At 44.1% G+C, this 12441-nt stretch overlaps 1 protein-coding gene across 1 annotated transcript in view; it reads left to right on the top strand.

Moving 5' to 3' along the window:
- Nucleotides 1–12441, top strand: part of GLP2R (glucagon like peptide 2 receptor) — a 139229-nt gene that overhangs the window by 51094 nt on the left and 75694 nt on the right. Inside the window, exon 4 of the mRNA XM_058283482.2 lies at nucleotides 255–418. The gene's annotated coding sequence lies outside the window, so the exon portion shown is untranslated. The remainder of the gene's footprint in view (nucleotides 1–254; nucleotides 419–12441) is intronic.

The following is a 12441-nucleotide window of genomic DNA, read 5'->3' as shown; positions in this document are numbered from 1 at the left end:
AGATGGCTTCAGGGCTACGATGCAATATGAATGAGAGAAGCAAGCAAGTGAGATACAAATTGGGACAAGTGGGTGCATGGCACCCTGGAGCACACATGTTCTGCCTAAAATCATTCCTCAGCATCATTGCTAACACTTGACTGTTTTCCACTCTAGTGTCAGTGGCTGTTCTGAGGGGCTTTCTATCTATTAATTCATTGATTTCTCACAATGGACATTATAAGGTAGAGGTGACTATTATCTTCTCTTTACAGATGAGAAAACCAAGGCAGAGAAGTGAAGTCACTGCCCAAATCGCCCAGCTAGTAGGTGTTGGAGCCACGATTTGAACCCAGCTCACAAGTCTGGGCTCATAATCATTGCATTTCCCCAACTAGGAAGTGCTTTCCATTCCAAAACTTCCAGAAATCCCAGGAAGGTAAGACAACTCACACTTGCAGACCAATTTTGTCTCGTAGGCTGTTTGCAACCCCAGATATTCCAATCCCCTCATTTATCAGGCAAGGAAGCTGCAACCTCCAAAGAGAAGGAACTTGCTGGTTACCGACAGATGCTGGAAGAAAACTCAGGATTGACCACTGCCTAGCAGGCTTCCCACGTGCCACCCGGCCGCCTCTTGTCCTGCTGAGCAGGGCCGGGCATAAGTGGGAGAGAAGCCAGCTTACCCTTGCCCAGTCCTGAGATAGCATCGGTGATCACGACCACTTTGTTCTGCACGGCCGACTTCGACCACAGCCTGGACACCTCTTGGTAAATGAAGAGGAGGCCGCTGATTCCCAGGAGCAGCAGGGGCAGCATGAGCACAGCCGTGACTCCCATCTTGTTCTGGGCACAAACAAGGTGGAAAAGAATGGGTTTTGCAAAGAGACCCTGATCACCATAGCAAGGCTGCATGGGTATGCTCACTGGTGCACCAAGCCCGAGACATTCCTCTCCAGGGAGCTTGGCTCTGTGCAAGCTTCCAAGCTGAACACCCAGTGAGCATGCTGCTCCCCAAACGCGCGAAGAATAGGTTACTCACGGTGTCTCCAAAAACAAAGCCGAATCCAGGGGGCCTGCCCTCCCCAAAGGTTAATTAACAAATTTACTTAAAACGGCTCTGCATTTTTGGAAGGAAATCCATGTGTTAAGGCCCTTGCTTGGGCCCTAATGGCTATTTATAACTCTCAGTTCCACTAAAGGGCTTTTCAGAGTAAATATAGCATCTAATTCTGATATTCAGGGACACATGCTGGCCGGGTCTGATTTCAGAGTTCCTGCCAGGGCCTTTAAAGCTCTCTGGCTTGCCTGACTGTTAGAGGTTTTCTCTGCAGTGTGGGGCTGAAAATTAGAGCACGGGACTTGGGGTTTCCAGCACTAACCTCCCTGACCTGTAACATTTGTATCAGGTAGCTTCTAGGTAGCTGGAACTAGTATGGGGGCGAGCCATCTGGCTGTTCCTTTCCGGTTGGAGATGCAATACACTGAAAAACTGTTAAGGAAAGCGAAGCTGGTTGCAGAATGAACTTGGAGGCATCACACTGAATATTGAAAAGAGCCCAGCCTTGGGAGTGTTTTTGCTAACCAAGATATTTCTCCTCTGTGATCCTTAGCTTCCTCATCTGCAAAATGGGCATAACAGCCTCATCTTGCAGGGTTGTTGGGAGGGTGAAAATGATACCACCTATCATTAACTGAGCATAGTTCTTGGCCGCAAGAAGAAGAATACCAAGAATTTATCCCAAATGTTAAATATTTTAATTACATAAGACAACTCAGTAGGATTAGAAATGGAAAGACATGGAAAACTAAAAACTAGTTCAAGTACTCAGACTATCACAAACCAGGTGACTAACAGTGACAACATCCTAATTTGTGTCGCAAGGGTCAGCGAGCTGATGGAGAAGGGGACAAGGTACAACGCATGGGGGCGGGGATGGGGGACACTGCATTTCTTCCTTGGAAATTATCAAGGTTGGGGAACATTAAAAAACTTTTTACATGGATGGAAATACATGGATGGAAATGTGCACGTATCGTAAGTGTGGCGCTTGATGAATTTCACAAACTGAACCTACCCGTGTAACCAGTACCCAGACCAAGAAGCAGGGCATCGGTCATCAGTAACACCCTCCACTCCTGTCTCCTTCCAGCCACTGAAGGTAACTACTTTCCAACTTCTAAAAGCATATACTAATTTTGTCTGCTTTTTAAAAACTTTATATGAACTTTATATATATAAATGGAGTCCCAAAGTTGGTATTTATTTGCTCAACATTATGTTTGTGAGACTCATTCAGACTTTTGTGTGAAGTTGAAGATCATTTTCATTGTGTGAATATACCACACCTTAAAAAAAATGCATCCCTTTGTCAGTGGACATCTGGAGTTTCCAGTGTGGGACTATTCCGAGAGGAGTGCTGCTGTGAGCATTCTAGCATGTGGCTTTGGTGGCATGGACACTATCTTAATGCCAGTTTAATGGGTCTTGTGGATGACAGAATAAGAAATTTTGGACCTGATGATTTTCAGGTCAGAAGACATTGGCTAAACTCCTAAAATGAAGAGGGAGGGGTCAAATCGATCCCCACCCTCTTGGTGTCGAGGATTCCTTAACTTAGTTTCCTGGTGTTTAACCCCACAACCGGAGGCAGAGATGAAGGTATTTTTAAATAAGGCTATTTGTTGAAATTATGCATTTGAAAACGTCCAACAAGCATTTTCTAGATGAACATTGCAAGACTTAAAGTTATAGTATTGATGTTATAATGTCCTCATGGCATGGTTGAGATTAGTCAATATAAATTTTTAGTTATCTTGATTGCGTGTGGCCAAAGATGTGAATGGACAATTCTCAAGTTCTTTATTAAAGATAAGTCTTTATAAAAAGAGGAAATACAAGGGAAGTGGATTTGGCCTAATGGATAGAGCATCTGCCTACCACATGGGAGGTCCAGGGTTCAAACCCAGGGCCTCCTGACCCATGTGGTGAGCTGGCCCACGTGCAGTGCTGATGCGCGCAAGGAGTGCCATGCTACGCAGGCGTGTCCCCTGCATAGGGGAGCCCCACATGCAAGGAGTGTGCCCTGTAAGGAGAGCCGCCCCACGTGAAAAAAAAAGTGCAGCCTGCCCAGGAGTGGCGCCACACACACGGAGAGCTGACACAGCAAGATGACGCAACAAAGAGAGACAGATCCCCCTGGTGCCGCTGACAAAAATACAAGCGGACACAGAAGAACACACAGCAAATGGACAGAGAGAGCAGATAACTGGGGGGAAGGGGAAGGGGAGAGAAATAAAAAAATAAACAAATCTTTAAAAAAATAAAGGGAAATATCTGGGTCTCCTGCAGTAGTCAATAGCCGTCTCTGTTTAAGCAGATGCAGCTGAAAATGTGTTCACCTATCTTGGCACGCTAGCAACCCTTGCACCCCTTCCGAGAATCACGTGGACCTTTGGGATGTGGTTTTCTATACTGTTGAAAATTGTGAATCATTGAACTTTACCATTAGCAAAGAACTCCAGATTTCAGTTTAATGTTTGTTTCCAGAAGACTGTTGGAGCTGCCTGTAAATATTATTTATTTATTCTTTAAAACATTTCTTTTTATTGTGGCAATAAATCTGCAACATTAATGTTCCCATTCTAGCACCTGTCAAGTATACAGTTGGGTGGTGTTATTTACATTCACAATGCTGTGCTACCGTCATCACCATCCCTTACCAAAACTTTCCCATCAGCCCAACAGAAGCTCTGTACCAATTAAGCATTCACTGCTCGTTCCCCACCTCTGCCCCTGGTAACCTGAATTCCTGTTTTTGGTTCTATGAATTTGCATATTCTAATTATTTCGTATCAGTTGGATCATCCAGTATTTTTCCTTTTGTGTCTGACTTATTTCCTTCAACATGTCTTCAAGGTTCATCCACGTAATGGCATCTATCAGCTCTGTGGCCTGGTCCTAGGTGACGGAGAGCCAATCAGTCAGGCAAGCCTCGGCGTTGGCGATGCTAATGGATTAGACGTTCCCCCTGCTGGAGAACGTGTTTCCATCCTAATAGCAGCCTTGCTGTACTCGTTCTGTTCCTGCTCGTCAGCCCTACTCTGCTCCCATACCTCAGGCGAGGACGTCTCCAACAGCCTGTTTCAAAGGCTAAAAATCTGAGGCTACAGTCCAAAAATCTGAGGCTTCGGTCCTTCTTCCTCCAGCTCCTCCATCCATTCCCCTCCAGTGCTGATAATCCCTCTCCTTTCCATCTCTGTTACCACTGCCCTAGTTCAGCCCTCTTTTTTTTTTTGAGGAAAACTAAATAAGGTTGTTTTTGAACTATTCAGTCTTCTTTCTTTTTTGCCAGTTTTATTGAGATGTAATATTAATACATGCACCATATAATTCACCTATTTAAAGGGTACACAGTACAAGGGTTTTTTAGTGTACTCAAAGTTGTACAACTATCAGCACAATCAATTCTAGAACATATTCATAACCTCCTGTCTTGGTTTCACGGCTGCAATTACCAATATCATACAATGGCTTGGCTTAAACGATGGGAATTTATTGGCTCACAGTTTTTAGGATAGGAGAAGTCCAAAATAGAGGCAGGGTGCTTTCTCCCCAAAGATTGTGGCATTCTAGGGCTGGCTGCGGGCAATCCTTGGGTCCTTGGCTTTTCTGACACATGGCAATGCACATGGCAAGGCCTTCTCCTTTTTCTTTCCAGTTCCGTTGACTTCTGACTTCTTTCCATGGCTTTCTTTCTCTGGGTCAGAATTTCATTCTTTTTACAAAGGACCCAGAAATCCAGATTAAAGCCCAGCCTGATTCAGTTGGGCCATCCTTTAACTGAAGCAACAGCTCTAAGAAATCCTTTTCCCAATGGCTGCACGTGCACCAGAATGTAAACCAAGACCAAGAACATAACCAAACTGGGGTACACAATTCTCAACCTACCACACCCCCAAATAAAACCATATCTAGTGGTAGTCACTTCTCTTCACCTCTTCTACCCCATCCCTTGGCAGCCAGAACGCTTTTCTCTTTCTTTATGGGTTTTCCTATTCTGGACATTTCATATAAATGGAATCATGCAACCTGTGATCTTTTGTGACTGGCTTCTTTCCTGTAGCATAATATTTTCAAGGTTCATCTATGTTTTTGCTCTTCTTTTTGTTGCTGAATAATATTTTATTTTGTAGATATACCACATTTTTATCCATTCATCTGTTTATGGGCTTTTGAGTTGTTCCACTTTTGGGCTGTTGTGAAAAATGTTGCTGACATTTTGTTGCTGACGTTCTTTCTTCATTTCTCATATATACCTTGGAGCAAGATTGCTGGGTCAGATGGTAATTCTATGTTTAGCAATTTGAGGATCTGCCAAACTGTTTTCCAAAGTGGCTGCACTACCTTACAATCCCACCGGCAATGTATGAGAGTGTTGTTTCCCTATATCCTCTCCAACACTTATTTTTTATTCCAGGTGTTGTAGTGGGTGTGAAGTATCTCATTGTGGTTTAAATTTGCATTTCCCTGATGGCAGAGGATATCGAGTGTCCTTTCAAAGTGCATGTTCGCCCTTTCTGCATATTCTCTGGAGAAATGTCTATTCGGATCTGTAACAGTTTGGTATTATTTATGAATTCCAAAAATAGATATTGGATTATGTTTGTAAACTGGTCTATTCCTCTGGGCATATTAGATTGCATTGGATTCAGAGGTTTCACTTTTGCTTGACTGGGCCATGTCGGTGGGATGTTGGGTCCCCACCCCCCTGGTGGGCAGGAACTCACAGGGAAAACTAAAGAGGAGTTAGGAGGAGTTTTTGCTGCTGGAACCCTGGGAAGTAGACACACAGGAGAAGAGCACAGATGAATAGACATGGCTCAATAGACAGAGCAGAGGCTCTGGGGAAGAGAGAGAGAGACTGATAGTCTACAGCTGACCGTGTGGAGAGAGCAGAGCAGCCCTGGGAGAGAGAAAAGCCTGAAGGAGCTCAGACCACGGAGCCTTAGGAAGAAGAGGGAGGTTGAACCCTTGCAGAGACCAGCAACCATCTTGCTCCAATATGTGCCAATAGACTTTGGTGAGGGAAGGAACTTATGCTTTATGGCCTTGTGACTGTGAGCCTCTACCCCAAATAAATATCCTTTATAAAAGCCAACAGAGTTCTGCTACTTTGCATCAGCAAACTGACTCTTCACTTGGGCCCTAACTGTCCCTTTGGCCTCCAGTGTTGCCCTCTCTGACTGGTTCAGATACAAATCTAGTCATGTCACTTTCTAGCCTTCAGCCTTCAGAGGTTTACCAGCATACTCTTTTGGTTGGGTAAATCCATATATTTAGCCATGTTTATTTTATTTTACTTTTTTTAGGAGGTAAGGGGATTGATCCCAGGACGTTGTACATGGGGAGTAGGCACGTAACCATTTGAGCTACATCCACTTCCCTGGTTGTTTATTTAGGATGTAACATTCTACTTCATTGACTTTCAGATTTATCACTTCTTCCCCCGCCCCACTTCCCCTCCCACTTTCCTTCCCCTTCCCACTTCCTCTCCCCTTTCCCCTTCCCCCACCCTGCTGTGTCCATTTGCTGTGTGATCTTCTGTATCTATTTCTCTTTTTGTCTTCTCCTCATTTTTTTCTCCTCTAGGATTCAGACCTCTGATGTGGAGAGAGGTTCCCTGTCAGCTGCGCCACCTCAGTTCTGGTTTCTGTCTGTGCTTCACCTTGACTCTCCCCTTCATCACTCTATCACTCTTTTGGTGAATCATCATCTTGCTGCGTGACTCACTTGTGTGGGCACTGGCTCACTGCATGGGCACTCAGCTTGCCACATGGGCACTTGGCTGGCCATGCGGGCACGGCTCACCACATGGGCACTCACATAGGCACTTGGCTTGTCATGCAGACGCTCGGCTCACGTACTTGTATGAGTACTCGCACTTGCACGAGTACTTGGCTCACCACATTTCACTCAGCTTGCCACATGGGCACTCGGCTCACCATTCGGTCACCTGCATGGTCACTCAGCTTTCTGTGTGGGCACTCGGCTTGCCATGTGGGCACTCGACTTGCCATGTGGGCACTTGGCTCACCACATGGGCACTGGCTTGCCACTCAGGCACGCTTTTTCTTCTTTTTCATCTGGAGGTCCCAGGGATTGAACCTGGGTCCTCTCATATGGTAGGCGGAAGCCCTACCACTTGAGCCACATCTGCTTCCCATATTTATCACTTATAAGTGGCGATGATAAGACATACCGTGTGAGGTGCTGGCAATCCCATGAGATATGCAGGATTTCCCAGACTGCAGTCATTTGAGGAACACATCACAATATTTTATATTTCTGCTCACCACCTCTACTGTTAGTTAATATTGTTTTAAACAAACTCCTTAAAAAGCTAAATTACTTTTTAAAAAGTAAATTTGGTGATATTCTGGTTATATTATTGTCTGTTACACATTCAAAAAATAATAATTAAAAGAAACATACTTTGCTTGTGGACCTCTCACAGTCATCTCCCGGCAGACGGAACCTTGGGAAGCGGTGGGATAAAGGGCATGGCTGTGCTCTGTGAACCATGAGCTGCCCTGGGAGTGGCAATCATGGGTTCATTAGCAGCTCAGTCCCTAAGAAATCAAAACCCCAGCATACCTGGTATATCCACAAGGATTCATTTCCTTTTTGTAATGCACCCTAAAAAAAGAATAAGGAAAGAGAAAAGACAGTACAAGACAAGGCAAGGCAAGACCAAAAGGTGTTTGAAAAGCTGTCATGTGGAAGAAGCCGAACATCTCCCACCAACTGGAGTCCCTTATAAATGGGGTGAATATGGAGAGAGAGGGAGAGAAAGCCTCAGAAACAAAAAGCTGAAAGCTGCGTAACCCGGAAGAGAAGGGAGAGACAGGCAGACGCCGCCATGCGTCTTGCCATGTGACAGAGGAGTCCAGGATCGCCAGCAGCCCGTCTTTGGAAAGAAAGCTTTGCCTGATGATGCCTAGATTTGGACATTCTTCTCAGCCTCAAAACTGAAAACTTATAAACTAATAAATTCCCATTCTTAAAAGTCAACCAATTTTATGGTATGTGCTTTCAGCAGTCCAGCAAATTAAAGCAGGCTGGGAGCCTGGAGGGTGTCCCAGGCATATGGTTGGAGTTGTGGATTGCCATACTAGCCTGGCATCTAATAAAGTTGTGACCTCATTTTCTAGCATTTTGCTAATACCATGAAAGGAAGAAGGTCTGAATCCTCACTTCCAGGAGAAATGACATGTTGTCTGGAACACTAATCTTAACAGGTAATTTAATGATAGACATATTAGCTGAATCTAATACACCCAGAGGAATAGATTAGTTAACAAACCTAATCTTTCTCTTTTAGGTATTCATAAAATAATCTCAGACTGTCACTCTATCATCTATTTTTCTATCTATCTCTATCCACCTATCCATCCATTATCTATCTAATTTTGAACGTTTTTCTACTTGCCAACCATTGTTCAAGATGCTGGAGGTATAGAAAACAGTTCTTGCCATAAGGAAATATACAGTCTATAAGAGGAGAACAGATATAAAGAAATTGTTTTAATATACTGGATAATTAAAATCCAGCTGGGCCTATCTTAATAGCAAAGACGGGTAAAAATGAGATGCCTTGTTTCTGTTTCTTGATCTGGGGGCAGGTGAAACAGGTGTGTTCACTTTCTGAAAGTTCTTTAAGCTGTACCCTTGTGATCTATGTCTCTGTATGCATGTTATACTTCCCTTAAACTGGCATTTAAACAGCCTAAAACGAGACCAAGTGCCGTGGGAGTCCAGAAGATGTTGCAGAGAATCGATTTTGACTTGAGCCTCAGTGAGGGCTGGGCTTCTGCTGTGCCCGGTGTCTGCCTGATAATTAGCTTCTCTCCCCAAATGCCAGCTGTGCTTTCCTCATTACCAGCCCTTTCTCACCTGCCTCCAGGTAGTGCTCCTTCCTTGGCTTCTTCGTACAGGTTGTTTTTTCCAAAAGAGAATTAAACAAGCATCTCTCTGGGAGTGCTACTTGAGAATGCGATTCCCTTCTCTCTAGGAAGGAACCTTGACGTGGCATTGTGATCACACAGGATGTGGCCACCCTCATGCAGTGGAGAGCCAGGTCCAAAAACACACATCTGTGGAGGCCAGAGGTGGCTGGGCACAAACCCCCCGCTCTAGGTGAGGAAACTGCCCAGAGAACCCCAGCACACCTTCTCTGGGTTGGGCTTATTCTGACAAAACTCCATTTTATATCTCTTCAAATATGCTTGGCACAACAAAGCAGGAAAATGTCATGAAACTAACATTTGTTAGGCGGGTGCTCAACTTGAACCCCAAGTATGAAAATGTTAGCAGGATTCTTTCCCTTTATTTTAAGACAGAATATGTTCAACATATATAGTTCAATATAAGCAGTTGAGTATTTTTATTTGAAACATTTATTTTTGAGAGATGATGTGTTTACTAAATATCTTCATATATTTTTTAAAAATGAATCTGAGCTAGGACATATTTAGGGTTGTTAGAATTGGATGACCCATTTTTTTTCCCCAAAGCACAAATTATGTATCTAGCAACTTGTGGCCTTATTAACTTGTTAGCTTAAAACATAAGAGAAATATCTACAAATATTTAACTGAACATATCAGGAAACTCACAGTACACCACTGCTTGCAACAAGACTTGCACATTTGGCAATATTTACGTTTAGAAACAAAAGTGCCAGGCAATTTACTTTAAGCAGAAGAATTCAAACATTTGTTCCACTTATGTATGATAAGATGTCATTCCACTCAACTGTGTTCTCATTTAATTATTTTTTTCCCTTTATTTTTTTATGGAGGTAGCAGGGATTGAACCCAGAACCTCGTACATGGGAAGTAGGTGCTCAACCACTGTGCTACCCCCACTCCCCTTATTCTGTTTTTTAAAAATATCCTTCCAAAGTGACTTTACTATAAGTGTAAGTTAGGAAATGTCAAAGAAAATATATTTTAAAAATAATACAATACTTATATTTAAAATATCTTCTTAACATTTTTTTTTCTTCTACTGGAGAATTATAGGTTTACAGAAAAAGCATGCAGCAAATACAGAATTCTCATTCTTTCTTCGTTAAAATTAAAAAGTATGGAATAGCCGTATACACTTTATCATATATGCCAAGTAGGAAAAATATTTCTGAGCTCTTCTCTCCACGAACCTGTGTGGGCAACACATTTTGCCTCCTTCCTAGTTAAAGCCTTGCTCTCCCCTTTCTTCAATTTCTCTTTTCCTTAGTACTTGCATCTTGCATGCTTTTTGCTACCTTTATTAAACTATCAGAAAAGCTTGAGAAGCTCCTTTCTACTAGAGTGGTAGTGTTTGCTATCCTCTGCAGGAATGATTTCACTTAAAGAAACTAGCATTTTACAGAAAGTGGAGGCTAAAGTCTAAGCGAAGGAGAGGGGGTTTATCTGGACATCAGCCTTCTAAAGCCCATCCCAGAGATGCTTGTCGTGGGCGCCTGTACTTGACTTGCCTAGCTGTGCAGAGCTGGCAGCCACAGGGCTGTGGCTAGCACATGGACACCCTGCCCAGGGCAGCTGGTGGCAGGTGCCCAGATACACTCATGAGGACTCGCCCAGCAGGCCTGGGAGCAGCTCCTGTTTCCCAAACACTCTCAGAAGTCTCAGGCTGTGGGAAGTTGCATTGAGGATGCGGTCTGTCCTTCTGTACCCTACCCTTCTCTGTGAGTTCCAGGCGGGTTGCTGTGTGTCTGCTTATGGCAGTATCCAGCTTGTACCAGTATTTTTGGATCATAAATCGTAGAGACCATCCACTGTGTTGTTGTAGCATGAGGTTAAGAGTGGCTTCTGGGGAAGAGGATTTGCTCACCTGATAGAGGGTCCACGTACCACATGGGAGGTCCGTGGTTCAAACTCCAGGCCTCCTGACCCGTGTGGAGCTGGCCCATGAGCAGTGCTGATGCACGCAAGGACTGCTGTGCCACACGGGTATCCCCTGCATAGGGGAGCCCCATGCACAAGGAGTGCGCCCCATAAGGAGAGCCGCCCAGTGCGAAAGAAGCGCAGCCTGCCCAGGAGTGGTGCTGCACACACGGAGAGCTGACACAGCAAGATGATGCAACAGAAAGAGACACAGATTCCCTGTGCTTCTGATAAGGATAGAAGCGGTCACAGAAGAACACACAGTGAATGGACACAGAGAGCAGACAACTGGGGGGCGGGGCAGGAAAGGAGAGAGAAATAAATAAAATAAATCTTAAAAAAAAAAAGAGTGGCTTCTGGGAAGCAGAGGTGGCTCAAGTGGCTGGGTTCCTGCCCACTATGTGGGAAACCCCCGGGTTGGTTCCCGGTGCCTCCTAGAAAAGAAGAGGCGCAAACAGCAAGTGCAAACAATGAGGGGAGAGAAAGAAATAAAGTAAGTGAATCTTTTTTTTTTAAAAGAGAGAGAGAGTGGACGCTAGGGTCTTCCGACTATGCCTTACCTCTTATTAACTGTGTGACCTTGAGCTGGTCACCTCACCTTGTGTCGGTTTCCACCTTATGTAAAACTATGGGGCACATGGAAGGACCTGTGGTTCTACATTTTGAATTTGACTTCATGGAAGAACCATAAATAACTCTCTCATTTTATCTGCAACCTCAACAAAAACAATAAAACATCATCTTGATGGTGAGGTGCTGGTGGATGGAAGCATAATAAAGGTGTTTAGCTTGTTTGGTATTGTACTCTGGAAACTCCTACACATCTCACCTAAGCGATATGGAGAATGTATTCACAGGTAGGGCTAAGCTTAACAATTAGGGGCACACCGTCTTTCTAGCTCCAGAACTGTATCCCAGGACATTTTGGACGAGGAATGGGAAGTATGACAGACTCTTTCATTTTTCCCAGGTACATGGTGCCCTTCCCAATGGAGCATGGTACAAGCCCTAATGAACCCGGGCGTGGCCGTGTGACTTTCTCAGCTGATGAACCATAAGAGGAAGTGAGGTGGGTCCCTTCTGGACAGAGGTTTTAAGAGCCAATGCATTGCTCTCTTTCCCTTGCCTCCGAGATCACAGAAGCACAGGGTGAGACCGAGTTTCCCTCAGCCTAGGTTCCTGAATGGCACAGTGAGGAGAGACCCTTTGTGTACCTGAGAAGTACTCATAGCAGGAGCTAGAAATAAATTTGTTGCTTTGAACCACTGGGATTTGGGGGTTGTTTGTTATCTTGGCATAACCCAGCTCATCCACACTAATACTGAGAACCTTAAAACAGTGATTCTCAGCTTTTGAAACAGCATCCATTGGGATAATAATCTCAAATAATTTGTTACTGGTTAGAGGGAAAGTAACAAAAATTGTAAGGTTTTAAAAAGTGAATTAAAAAGTGAATTAAATGATCTGTGATACTAGGACCTAGTCATTTGCCTTCTATCATGCTTTCTTGGG

This window comes from Dasypus novemcinctus, chromosome 21 (genome assembly GCF_030445035.2).
Source record: "Dasypus novemcinctus isolate mDasNov1 chromosome 21, mDasNov1.1.hap2, whole genome shotgun sequence".
In the NCBI taxonomy this organism is placed as follows: Eukaryota; Metazoa; Chordata; class Mammalia; order Cingulata; family Dasypodidae; genus Dasypus; species Dasypus novemcinctus.
Note: the sequence above shows the minus strand (reverse complement) of the source record. Positions and strands in the feature narration are given on the sequence as shown.